Source organism: Microcebus murinus, chromosome 11, assembly GCF_040939455.1.
Source record: "Microcebus murinus isolate Inina chromosome 11, M.murinus_Inina_mat1.0, whole genome shotgun sequence".
In the NCBI taxonomy this organism is placed as follows: Eukaryota; Metazoa; Chordata; class Mammalia; order Primates; family Cheirogaleidae; genus Microcebus; species Microcebus murinus.
Window position 1 is genome coordinate 7880459 of NC_134114.1, and position 13699 is coordinate 7894157.

The following is a 13699-nucleotide window of genomic DNA, read 5'->3' on the forward strand; positions in this document are numbered from 1 at the left end:
GGGCTGGAATTTTAAGCAAACTTGTTTCAGCCAGATTCTCCTGGAGCGGACAGGGCAGCCCCTCCTCCAGACTCAGGTGCAAAGAGTTCCTTGTGTGGACGTACATTTATTTTCCTGTGATGACCACGCCCACGTTTAGTTCATCCTCATGCCGGCTTCGTAGTGTTTCCAAGATGTGAGTTGCCTGCCCTGCACCCCAAACTCTCAGTGGGGGTTTTCTGTCCACACTGTTGTCTCCAAAGCACTTTGAAATTCTGATTCTCATGGGTCTCTGGCCACATAGGTTGTAGAGTGGCTGTGGTGTGTGCACTTTATTTAAATATTTACTTTAATAATACCTGGGAGCCATAGATTTAGACTATTATTACAGACCGGTCCCTCTCTCCAGACTAGAGTTGTATCCGTGCCCTGCCTGCAGGCGGCCCTGCCCTTGCTCTCAGGAAGTGGGGTCCAGGCAGCTTCTGCGGCTCTGCTCACCACCAGCTGGCCCAGCACGTCTCATTTTTGCCATGTGGAAGTAGATTTGCTAGTAGTAGAGGAAATTTCCAAGTCCACGAGTGTGTTGCCAAGTTTGTTCCTTGCTCTGCAGGGAGGCTTTTGCTCTTGTTCTCTTTGGAGTGGGCGGCAGGGGGGCAGGGAGGGAAGTCCACATGCTTCTCCACGGGGCAGCATTGGGAGTTCTTCCTCCCTGGGGCCGAGGGCTCTGCGAGCACCCCTGGGGTTTATTAACTGTAAATAGTGAATTTCAAGTTGACAGGTACCTTCTCAGGGATTTATATATAAATATAGCTAGAGGAAAAGTTGAAGTATGTTTTAATACTTTTTCGTGTTTGAGTGAATTATGCTTAAACTGGACAGAAGAAATGTTTCTGAGACAATATTGATGCTGCTGAATATGAGTGAGATGCCCAGGACCCCCCCTTCAGGTGACATTTCCTTGGTGTTTGGAGATCAGGGACACTGGCAGCTGGAACGGCTTTGTATTAACAACGAAATCCGCCTGCAAGTGAGTGGAGATGGCTGTTGGAGGAGACAGATCGGCTGTTCGTCACTTGCAACCTCCAGAGCTGTCACCCCCGTCCTCCATCTGATACGGAGCATGTGGAGTAAGAATGACAGTTTTTTCTACTTCTGTGAATCAAGTGTCCCATAGTCAGCCGTGCACTCAGCTCACCAGGAAGGAAGAGGGAGCGGCGTGGAATGGTCCGTCCGGAATTACCTGGGTGTGCAGAGGCCGTCCCTGCACTAGAGAAATGGACCTTTTATTTCTTCTCAAGCTGTTCCCGACAGGCTCGTGGCCACACCGTGGACACCTCAGAAACGCGAAGATCAGAACTGCGGCGCCCTCCTCATCTCAGCCTCGGCTACTTCCAGGCAGGAGGACAGAGCGGTTCGGGATGGGACTGTGCACGAGGAAGGGCCGGGTCAGGCGGCCTCTGCCCTCTTCCCTCCCTGCAGTCGGGGTGGCCGGGCCCTGGAGTAGAGATGAGGCGGTTGCGGGTGAAGCAAGCCCATGGGGACAGCAAAGCCCACTGCCCCCAGGCTGCCAGGAAGGGCCGTGGGCACCAAGTTATTATGAAGGAACGACTCTCAGAGAGTAAATAAATAAGCCCAAACTAGGAATGCCCCTGGTGACCTGCTGGGAAGAGTCCTGCAGTCCCCTCTGTCCACACTACATACAGTGACAAGACCCTGTTTTCATAACCTGCCTCGGCACTGAAGCTTGCTCTCTGGGCTGAGTCACGGCCCTGCTGTGGGCCTGGGCTGGTCTGCCCCAGGTGCGCCTGGAGCGTCACGCCTGCCCACCCGCTGCCCCGACACTTTTTCTCTTTATCAAGGGATAAAGTGCTAGCAATTTTTCTTTTACAGTATTTGGGGAAATTCTAGCACATTCCCTGAGCGTTTGCTCAGGACCCAGGTCCTCCCACTGTGGGTAACAGTTTGGATCTGCCCCCGGGTGCGTGCGCCCCCCCCAACTCTCCGGGCCCCTCTTCCCGAGTGCCTGTCCCTGTTCCGCCCCAGCCGGGCAACTGTCTGGAGGGCCACGGGCTTCTGGGGAGGGACAGGTGGAACCCTGATCACGGTAGCTCCCTACAAAACAAAGTCACATGGATGGCAGCCACTGCAGTCGGGTGAAGAACCGTCGAGGTGGGAGTGCTGGTCTCCGCCAAGAGCTACAGCAAAAACAGCTCGTTTTGCACCTCTCGATGCATTTAGAACTCGTGTTATACATCTGTGTAACTCTTGAGTCAGCTACTCATTTCTGTGCCCTGGAATTTCTTCATTAACATTTTAAATAAGTGGCTAAAAAAACCTTCTCTGGAGGTTGTTTTTGAAAGAAACAGGAGAAAGAAAAACACACACTACCTGGATTGATCTGACTCATTTTCGAGTGACTCAGTTGAACGCCGGTCGGTGCAGAACACACAGTTTCCTCTGTGACCCAGCCGTAAATACGCGACTTGATAAAAGGCACAGTGTGTGACGAGGTGGGGTCTGGGTCCTCACTGCCTGTGACATGTGTCGGCTGCACGGAGGGGCCCAGACCCCAGAGGAGTCTCTCCACGGACAGCCACACCAGGCACCGCCTGTGGCCGCAGGGTGGGGGGACTGAGTCCCTTGGGATTTGGCACCAGGTAAAGCCTAAAAGCAGCATCTTACCCTGAGGAAGCTCTGGGATTTCCCCAAGTCTGCCTAAGTATTAGAGACTCTAAGCAGTGCTGACACTATTTGGTTTTCGAGAAAAACAGTTCCATCGTAATACTACATCCTTCTGTTGTTTTTAAAGAAAATGTAAGAGGAGAAAATAAAAAAAATACGAAGCTGGGCATCCCAGGGTGGGCAGTGTTCTGTGTGGACCTGAGGCTCTGTGAAGTTTTGGGATGTTGTCATTGAGGCACCTTAACACCAGTTTTTGAGAGAAGGTTCTAGAAGCTGGTTTAGAACCGGATAGCTATGGAATACATTGGATGGAAACAGTAACAGGCTACGACAGACCCAGACGTGAAACCAGCAACCCTGGGAGTGGGCCTTGGGGGCGTTCTAAGGAATTTGAATATTACACCTCGTTCACATGAACAGGAAAAGCTAATCTCGCTGAGATTTCTTTGTGCAAACGGTTGTCCTGCCTGGCGTTACTGGGTGTCCAGGCACCTGTGTTTTAACAACGCGACTTTATGATGGTGTAGGAGTTGAGCAGACTCCCACACAGGTTTCCTGACGTCATCTTGGTATAAGCTCTGTTTTCTGAATGTAAACCTATTTTCACTGTCATTTCTGAGAGCCCAGCAGGGTTCTGGGCATTGTAAAAATGTTGACTATCGATATAATTGTGTATATTTCGTAGTGTTCTCTTTTGAGGTGAGGGTTTTGTTACAGTTTATAAAAGATATTTTCCTATTCAGACCTCAGGGCTATTTTGGGACCTACAGACAAATGTGACCCCCAGCAGCTTCAAGTTTTGATATTCAAAAGATGAATAATCTTTAAGTTAAATATAATATGATATTATTCAGCAGAAAGAATGTGCTTTTTCCCTTTTAACTTTTTACAAAATCTGTATCTAATGTTTATAGCGTATAGAAAACAGGATATGGTAGTGTAAAAATGTGGGGAAATTGTAGCTGAAGAATTAACAACCACTTGCAAAATAAACATTCTTATGGTACAAAAGTGTGACATTTGAATAAACTTAATTTGTATAAATTAGGGAATGATACAATGAAATATATCAGTATTTTTCATGTCACTGCCTTGTTTTAATTGAAATAGATGTGTACTTCCTTATTTCCATACACTTGGAGTTAATTTTTCAAAGGTAAGATTTTTAAATGTGTGAGTTACCCATGAATAGTTTCGTGTGTTAAAACGATCTCCCCACAATCCACCTCTCTCACAAGTTCCCATTGGCAAGCAGGCATTTTGCCGGGTTCAAAGGCTCTGCTCTGAGCCACCAGCAGGGGGCGAGAGAGCCCTTTCCCACCTGCAGGACCACGTGCTATTTCTCAGACTTGCCAGTTTGTCCAATGGTTAGATAATCGCATCCCCTTGTTTAACTTTCCATTTTCCCCATTAATGGTGGGACTGAGCATCTTTTCATGTGTTTTCCAACCACTTTAATTTCCCGTTTTTATAAATTTCTTATTTTTTTGTTTTTTAATTTCACTTTTTGGTGTCATTTTTGCTGATCTGTAGGAGTTTGATACGTATTTGGGATCATACTCTTTCACACATTGTGTGTATTTTCTCTTGTTTTATCACTTATTTCTAAGGTATCTCATATAAAATGTTTAAATTATGATTTAGTCAAACTTGTCAGACTTTGTTTTTTAATATTTGCATTTTGTGTTTCTTTAAGAAGGCCTTTCCTATCCCAAATGGACAATTCTTTTTCTTCTGTTTTCTTCTAATGATTTATAGGTACTTTGTCTTTTCTCTTTAGCTCGAAAACATTTACACTGGTACACAACTCATCGTGTAGATTGCTGTGGGACTGAAAACGACTACCTCCTATCTGGAAGTTCTGTTTTGAACTTTAGAATAGTTGTACATGACTATTAAGGAAGGACCTTAATAGAGAATAAAATTTTAAATAAAACTTTGTTCTAGGACAAGATTGTTATTGGAGGTTATTTGCACTCATTTGTGATAGAGCAAATGGTGTGTGCATGTTCTGGGTAGAAATATTATGAAGTAGCGAGTGAACCCACAAAGGTTGGTCCCCATTAGAAAGCCTGAGCACTGGGACATGAAAAGTGACATTGGGAGGTGGGGGTGGGGAAAGTGGTCTTGTCTCCTTCATCTTCCCGCCTGGAAATACCTGGAGCACAGCAAGCACTGCAGTGGCTCCCGCAGGAGGCAGGAGTCTTCCAGGGAGCCGCCCAGTCCAGTGCCCCGGGGGCAGTGTCTGTCCACACCAGGAGGAAGTGGTCAAGAACGTCCACCGAGGTTTTGCACGTAGCTCGTGGTGCCCTTTGGTCACCAAGGTCCTTCACGTGGTCAGGGGCTCCCAGCAGGTCCCTCCTGCCATTTCCCTCGACAATGACCCGGCTGGTGTCCAGCCAGGGACAGGAAAGGTGGCCTGGGAGCCGCCAGTGTGCTGACAGCTCTGAAGTGCAGGTTGCTGGCCGGCTGCGGCTTCCCAGTCCTGGGTGGGGGGTGTCACTCAGGGTGGGCCAGCTCAGTCCCTGGGCAGGCGTGGAGAACGGGAGGGGCAGCCACCACTGCCCCCCATCCCACCTTGCGCTTCCCAGCTTTACCTCTTCCCTTAAAAAAAAAAAACAACAAAAATGGAGCAAAATGCTAATCCACCCTCCTGGCAAAAAATAATTAAAAAATAGAAATCCAACTCAAATTGACCTTCATATCCCAAAAGCCTTATTTAAAAAACAAGGAAATCCAGAAATTGGTCAGGTACAAGGAGCCGATGTCACCTTTTTGTTAGCTCTTGTTTACAAAAGAAGCTTTTGCCCGCAGCCCCAGTGAGCAGCTGACCAGGGCGGCCCCTCTCTGGGCCGAGGGAGGCAGGAGGGTTCAGGGACACGGGCTGCAGGGGGAGTCGGTGCCACCTGTCCTCACTCCCTGGGCAAAGTGGTGCCCTGCGGCCCTGCAGCCTGGGCTCGGGGTAGCCGGTCTGTGTCCTGCAAAGGGGGCCTGCTCTGGGGCAACCCGGGACACCCTGCTGCCCCTTCACCCCTGCCCTGGCCCCAAGCTATGCATAGTCCTGCGTGACCACGAGGAGGCGCAGGGGAGAGTCCTGCCTCCCCAGGGCCCATCTGGACAGGCCTCCAGGCACACAGCGTCTTCTCCCTGCCTTAAGGGCTGAGCCCTGGCCCCGGGCTGTTTCTCTAACTCCGCACACTTGTCCCCGTCCGGGACTCAGGGCCACGTGGCCCTTGAGACACTGGGCAACTCTTCTGTTCTCCGGATTAGGTAACCCCAAGGTACCTAGACCAGTGGATCTCCGCGGTGGCCCCAGCCCAGTCACATCAGCACCACCTGGAAAATGGTCAGAAATGTATGTTTCTGGTCCCACCTGTGTTAGTTTCTTGGAGGAGCCTCAGCAGATCGCCCAGGCTTGCAAGGCTCAAAGCAGCAGAAAGGTATTCTCTCTCAGCTCTGGAGGCCGCAAGTTCAAGGTCACGGCGTTGGCAGGGTCAGGTTCCCTCTGAAGGCTGTAGGGGAGAAGTCTCCCTGCTCCTCCTGGCCTCTGGTGCCTGCTGGCCATCCTCGGCATTCCTTGGCTTGTGGCAGCATCAATCCAGTGGCTGTCCCTGTCACCATCTTCTGTGTGTGACTGTGTCTAAACGTTCCTCTCTGTATAGGGCCACCCTGATCCGGTATGGCCTCATCTTAACTTGATGACATGCACAAAGATCCTATTCCAAGTAAAGTCACATTCACAGGTATGTGGGGTTAGAACTTGGATGTATCTTTTTGGCGACACAATTCAATCCACACCAGCACCCCACACAGCTGATCAGAGACACCGGGAGGGGTCTGGGCCACCACCCCCACCAGCTGCAGGTCTGACCGCCTCTTCTCTACCCAACAGCAGACACTGGGCAGACGAGCTTGACAGCAGGCCATTAATGGCCTGGGGAGGGGACACTGCCTGTCATACTGGGCCACCTGGGGACAGCGTGAGCAAGCAGAGCTTGTGAGAGGCAAGGTTCATGGTGTCTGGAAGGTAGGTGCTCCCCCAGTTTGCACAAGAGGGTGTGGCTGGCTTGCTGGAAAGAATGCAGGGCTGGCAGGAAACTCGCTGTCTGTCACTCAGGGGTAGCAGGAGCTGTGCGGGGTCCTACGATAGAGAGGGCAGCTTGGCCAGTGGCCTTATCCACGCGAGCAGAGTGGGAGGCGGAACTTGTGGTTAGACTACTCCGTTCTCCCTGGTGTTACCGAGTGTCAGGGCAGCACAAAATACTGAATTTTAACCTCAGGCCTTGCACCGTGTTTATTTGCAAAGTATTCATCGAATCCTTTACCTGTTCTCTGCTACCAGCCTGGTCTGAGCTACCATCGCTCCTCACCTGGCGTGGGCCTTCTCCACTCCTGTTCCTCTCGGATCCGTTCTCCCCATGTGCAGAAGGATCTGTTGGAGTGTGATGGGTTCTGTCATTCTCCTGCTCAAAACCTTCCAGCAGTCCAGTAGGTCCGCTGCACCTAGGAAAAAATGCCAGACCTTGTCCCATGGCCCTGGGGGCCCGTGGGGTCTGGCCCCAGCCTACTCTCCTCATGTCTGTGATGCCCGTGGGTAAGACGAGCTTGCTCTAGCCTTGCTGTTCCTCTGTGTGCGGCACTCAGACCACCCCAAAGTCTCCTCTCTGCTCAGCCCTCAGCACAGAGTGACCCCCTGGGGTCCCTGCCTGGCACCCCAGCTAGAGCTCCACTCGGGTCTTTCTGCACCATGTTCCCCTGTCTTGTCTCCTTTGAGGCATTGCCGGTATTGTGGGGGTGCCTGGTGCCCACCCCCACTGAGCGTGAGCTCCCCGAGTGCAGAGGCTGGATCTTTGTCACCCCGGCATCTGGAACAGGGCTCGGCGTTGCTCCCCTCGTACCTGTGGGCTTTCTGCCGTGGGCCTTCCTGCTAGGGAGGCCGAGAAGCGCCTGGCTCCCGGCCCCAGGCGGCCGCCAGACCACGGACCATGGAGTGAGGAGGCCAGGGCAGTGGGTCAGCTCTGCCCCCACTGGCTATGGGCCCAGGCACGTTGTTTAACCTGCCATGTTCAGTGTCTATCTGTCTGTCTGTCTATCTGTCTCTATCTATCTATCTATTATCATCTATCTATATCTATCATCTATCTATCATTTAGAGACAGAGTCTTGCTCTGTCACCCCCGGTAGAGTGCCGTGGCATTTATCTATTTATTTATTATCATCTATCTATGTCTATCATCTATCTATCATTTAGAGACAGAGTCTTGCTCTGTCACCCCAGGTAGAGTGCCGTGGCATCACTGTAGCTCACAGCAACCTCAAACTCCTGGGCTCCAGTGATCCTCCTGCTTCAGCCTCCTGAGTAGCTGGGTCTACAGGTGTGTGCCACCACGCCCGGCTAAATTTTCTATTTTTTCAGTAGAGATGGAGGCTGGTCAGGCTGGTCTCAAACTACTGTGCTCATCTCGGCCACAGCTGGTATCTGCACCAAACCCACTCAGCGTCCCTCCAAAAAGCTCCCTAATCCCCGCTGAGAGGCAGGAGCAAGGAGAGAGGGCCTCCCGTCGCTCTGTGCTCTAGGGCCCCGGGGTGGGCTGGAGGGCGAGGCCAGGGTGTGCGGCCCCTCCTGTCCGCAGGGCGCAGCTTCCCAGCTGCTGGCTCTGCGGGCTCTGGCCGCGTCATTCTTAGGGCTGGCGAGACGGGCAGAGGCCCGAGAGAGGGAGCTGGAGGCAAGGCTCAGGGCAGCTGTCAACCTCCTCGTCCCGTCTGCCAGGGGTCAGGGAAGCAGCCCGCTCCCAGCTGCCACCGGGCGTGGGCAGGGAGTCTGTCCTGCCAGCGCCTCTCAGGACATGGCGGTGAGGCCTGACGGACAGACGGGGCCGTCGCGGCTGCACCCGGCCTGGCAGGGTTCGCCGCGTCCTCAGGGAAGAGCAAATTCTGGACGAACGTCACACACCCGGCCGGTGCCGTCCTGGGCGGAGCTGCTGGGGCCGCATGGAGCTCGACTGTGCCTGTCACCTTGACCACGGTCGTCAGGGCTTCTCCTGCCCTTCCCTGCCTCCACGCCCTCCAGGTGATCGGGACAGCTCCCAAGACCCCCAGGCGATTCCCGATGGAGGGCAGGTCAGCACAGCACAGAGAGCTGTGTTTTAGGGGCGCTCTGGGCGCTGACGTGCTCCGTTAGAAGGTCTCCGCCAGGGAGAATCAGGCCACGGCGGTTCAGGCCCAGGTCCCGTGTGATCCGTGGTTCTGGTGAGCCACCGTGGCCGGTGACCGTCTTCCCCGGTACGTTGCCCTGGGGCCACGCTGCGGCACTGGGGTCTAGGGGGTCTGTGATCAGCGCCGTGCGTCTGCCGCAGTGCCCTCAGTAGTTGGCTGAACAGTCCCTGTTGTCCCAGTGTGCTCCTTCTGAAAGTGGACTCTGATCTCCTGACCTCATGGCTTCACAGGGAAGCTGGAGAGAGGGATTACTGAGGAGCAATGTCTCCTCCTTCGTTCAAAAGAAAAAGCCCACTTCTGCTCCGCCATGGTGAGCACAGGTACCAGGTTAGGTTTAGCTGCTCGTAACAATGAGCATTGTCATCATCATCATCATCATCACATCTTACGCTTGTGAAAGTGCCTGCTACGCACACTACCTGCCAGGCATGTAACAACACTGTAACAGAGAGGCCATTATTACTCTCATTTTATAGGTGGGGAAACTGAGGTACAGAGAGGCCAAGTAACTACCCAAGGTCTTGGTGCCAGTGAGAGAAGGGGCTGAGATGTATAACCCAGGGTGCTCAGCTCCAAAGTCTGTGCTCAGAACTTTTCCTCTATTTAAATACTTAAGAGTTTGTGACTCTCTTAGGAAAGTCCAGAGAGGCGGACTGGGGTTATCATGGTGATAACACTGTGGCCAGGGACCCAGGCTCCTCCTATCCTTCTGCTCTGTCAGCCTGGGAAGGGGCTGCCATTCCCTCAGTTGCCTCATAATCCAAACTGGCTGCTAGAGGACAAGCCATCACGCCTATTTTCCAGGCAGGAGGAAGGAGTCAGGGGAATAGACATGCAGGTCTTTTGGATGAGTCGGTTCTCTTTAAGACACCATCCACTGGTATAGCCCACTCACTGGAACTCAGACATGCGGCCCCTTAACTGCCAGGTTGGAAAATGAAGTTGTAGAACTGGGCCAATTGCCTGCCTGTGTATGATGGGGCTCCACTCCAAAGAAGGGGAGGATGGATGCCGGGAAGCAACTGGCATCCCCGCAGCCAAGTGAAGAGAGTCAGTTTCTTCATTGTATTGTCTGACCTTGAACATCTTCTGAAGGGCAAGAGGGAGAAGCCCTATCCCCTTCTCCATCAGACTTTTGGAGACCTTCGCCATCGACACCTGCTCCGCCCATAGGGCCTTCCCTGCCAGCTCCCTGCTCCAGCCCCGCTGAAGATGAGCACCTGCCATGTGTGCACGGGTGGGGGTCCTCTCTGGTACCGACAGAGACAGGGTCTACAGCTCAGAGCTGGGTTTCCACACAGCGAATGCAGGACGTTAGTCTTCAGAGATTTCCTCCTTCTGACGCTCTGGCCCACTGAAGACCCTCAAGAGGAACGGTTTCAGACTTTTCCTACAGCTGCCCATCCTGGGAACAAGACCTAAGGCCCCAGTTGCTGATCTAGATGTTTGACAATGGGAGGACCTAGCTGTTCTTCTAGCTTTTGAGGCCCTACTTCCACCTGGAATGACTTCTTCTGGTTGATGTGAGCCGTAGGGGCAGAGGAACATCTAAGCCCTTCTGTGGGGCAAGAGAGGACACCGGAGATGGCCTGGGTGGCCAGAAGCTGGGGATAGAAATGAGCCCAGTGGGGTATCGTGTGTGCAAATGACTGTGGCATGTCCTGCTCTTTAAAGATTGGTGGTAGAAAGCAAAGAACTTAGTGACAGATCAATCTTAGCCTTGCCACCTACTGGCTATGTGAATTAAGTAAGTTATTTTACCACACTCAGCCTCACTATTTTCCTCATCTGCAAAATAGCAATAATGACGACACCTACCAGGTAAGACTGCTGTGAGTGCCTGGCACATAGTATGTGTTCAGTTAATTCAAGGATGATGATGATGATGATCATGGTGATGGTGATGATGGTGATGGTGATGATGGTGATGATGATGATGATGATGATGGTGATGGTGATGATGATGGTGATGGTGATGGTGATTGTGATCATGATAATGATGGTGATGGTGATAATGATGGTGATGGTGATGATGGTGATGGTGATGATGATGGTGACGACGGTGATGGTGATGATGATGATGGTGATGGTGATGATAGTGATGGTGATGATGGTGATGATGATGGTGACAATGGTGATGGTGATGATGGTGATTGTGATGATGATAATGATGGTGGTGATGATGGTGATGGTGATGATGGTGATGGTGACTGTGATGATGATAATGATGGTGATGGTGGTGATCAAGAACCAGAACAGATGTCCCTCCAGTGGGACATCTGTCTACTTGGATACTTTTGTGATTAATGAAAGGTAGTGTAACTCCGGCTAACTTTATGTGATTTAAACAAAGTTTTAATTAATACATGCCCATTTATCATTGTCTTATTATATTCAGGTTATCTAATTGTCCTTGAAGAAAATACTTGTTTATTGAGCTAATGCCAGTTCTCTTTCTCAGCCATTGTGCCTACAAAGGAATAATCTTTTGCTTTTGTTGTTGTTTTCTAGGATAACTTTTTTTGGGATTCTTTTGATTTGCTAAGAGCATATATGAGGACAGTTAAATAACTTAACCTATTAAGTTGAAAAAATTAGTATTAAGGCAGGAAAAATACTTTAGCTGTGAAACCAAACAAATACATAAGGGATGTCACCAGTTGTTTTAACTGGCTAGACTGGCTTAGCACCGTCCTAGGGCTACTGGACATGTCTGATGTGACGTCACAAATTAATTTCAGGTGATTTCCTTAGTATGCATTATGGAAATGTAATTTTTGGTTACCTCAAAATTTTTTTAGGTTTTGTTTTTATTTATTAATTTATGGCCATGGTTTTTATTTATTTTTTGGGACAGAGTCTTGCTCTGTTGCCCCGGATAGTGCCGTGGCGTCATCATAGCTCACTGTAATCTCAAACTCCTGGGCTCAAGTGATCCTGCTGCCTCAGCCTCCCGAGTAGCTGGGACTACAGGCATGCGCCACCATGCCCTGCTAATTTTTCCATTTTTAATAGAGATGGGTTCTCGGTTTTGCTCAGGCTGGTCTCGAACTCCTGAGTTCCAGTGATACTCCCACCTTGGCCTCCCAGAGTGCTAGGATTCCAGGTGTGAGCCCCTGCGCCCGGCCTCTGTGCTTTAGAGATCCTCTCTACCCCTCAAGCCTGTCTTCTTAGGCACAGTGTACGCCTGTCCCTCCGGCGGCACTTCTCAGGATGTGGGGTTCTCGCATTGGCCACTGGCCCTATTAGGTGGGAGGCTGCGTTGGTACAGAAGGCAGGGAATTGTGATAAAACAATGACTTCTGCAAAGTTTTGTTTTGTCTAATGCTCTGAAATCTGTCACTTATGTACTGTGTGAAGTAGTCTAGTTGCACATGTTGTAGCTAAAAGCAGAACCAACTAACTGAACATCTTCAGAGTCTGAGGGACATGTCGGATGCCAGCGTTCTTAGTCACCACCCAGTGGTTTGGGGTTATGGGAAGTACCAGGGGTAAGAAATGACCGCTTTCCCCAAGAGTTCACACCCAGTCTTCAGTCCTTCTGTGACAGAGCAAGGGTCTGCCGAGGGGCTGGACAGGCGAGAACCGTGCTAGGAGGCAGGGAGACAGGACCAAGCCAAAGTCGCTCCCTACCTACCCGAGGTCCTGGGCAAGCCGCTTGTTCAGAGAGGCTCATTCTCCTCCGTAGCTCTGCTCCCCTTTGCTGTGTGTGCTGAGAACTCCTAGGTTAATCAAGCAGCTCGAGGCATACACGGTTTACTCTGGAAAACAGGCTGCACTTGTTTGGCAAGAGGTTTCTAGACCTCTCTTGGAGAATATTTAAACAGCTGAGCCAAAAGCCAGCGTGACTGTCCTTCCTGCCCTAGGTGAGTGTGCGGGGAAGCCACCAAGGACATTATCTTGGCTCTTCTTTGTATCAGTGACTGAGAAAACAGCCATAATGCTGTAAAGCCACCGCACGCTCTCCCCGAAGGAGAAGATTTGCTTTATCTAAAATTGTCCGTGGCGTGCAGGAGCAAACCTGCATCGTAGCAATTCACCATTTTCTGCTCCGGGGACTGGAAAACACTCACAAGCTTGAGCTACTTCAGCTGCTTCCACGAAATGTGCCATCATCACTGAAACAAATATATTTTCCCCTGCAAGATTCCAGGTTGAGAGAAATTTGCTCTTGATGGTGTAATTGCATTGTTATAGATTTTTAGCGGATCCCAGGCTTCTCCCTCTAGATGCTATCCATAAGCACCCTCCCAGCTCCCCAGTGTGGAAACCAAAAATGTCTCCAGACATTGCCACATGCTCCCTCGGGGGCGACATCACCTCGAAGTGGAAACCCTTGCCCTAGAGAGAGTGAAGCTCATTACTAGTTCTCCAAGCACATTGCATGTCCTCAATCCATCCCTACTTGGAGAATAACACAAGTGGGTTTCTGGTAATTTGCACAGGAAACTGAGCCCTTATGCTACAAAATGTTGGACTCTCTCTTTTACATGACCCTCAGTAGTGCAGAATGGCTGTGTTGAAATGTCATCAAAAAGCTGGTCCAGGGCTTCTGGGTAGAGTCCCAAATCCTTTAGATTATATTAGTTCATTATCTCAGGCCACATTGGGTCTTTTCCAGTTGACAAATTGGATTTTTTTGGAAAGCATGGCAGTTGGATTTATAATAATATTTAGGATTAAAGGAGAGGATGAGGGAAAATAATTTTCTCTCATCATGAATGCCCTTCACTGAATTTTAGAAACTCTGTTTGGAAGAGCAAGGCGGACGTTAGAATGCTGAGAAGACGTGCAGACACTTCTGCAGGGTCAAAGTAAAGGC

At 50.7% G+C, this 13699-nt stretch overlaps 1 long non-coding RNA gene across 1 annotated transcript; it reads right to left on the minus strand.

Annotated features, from left to right (window-relative positions):
• Positions 1-5130: 5130 nt before the first annotated feature.
• Positions 5131-10489, minus strand: LOC142873714 (uncharacterized). The gene is made up of 4 exons (XR_012921663.1): positions 8615-10489; positions 7032-7164; positions 6035-6377; positions 5131-5265 (listed from the first exon to the last, which is right to left on the minus strand). It is a non-coding gene; the product is annotated as an uncharacterized LOC142873714 (long non-coding RNA).
• Between the last annotated feature and the right edge of the window lie 3210 nt (positions 10490-13699).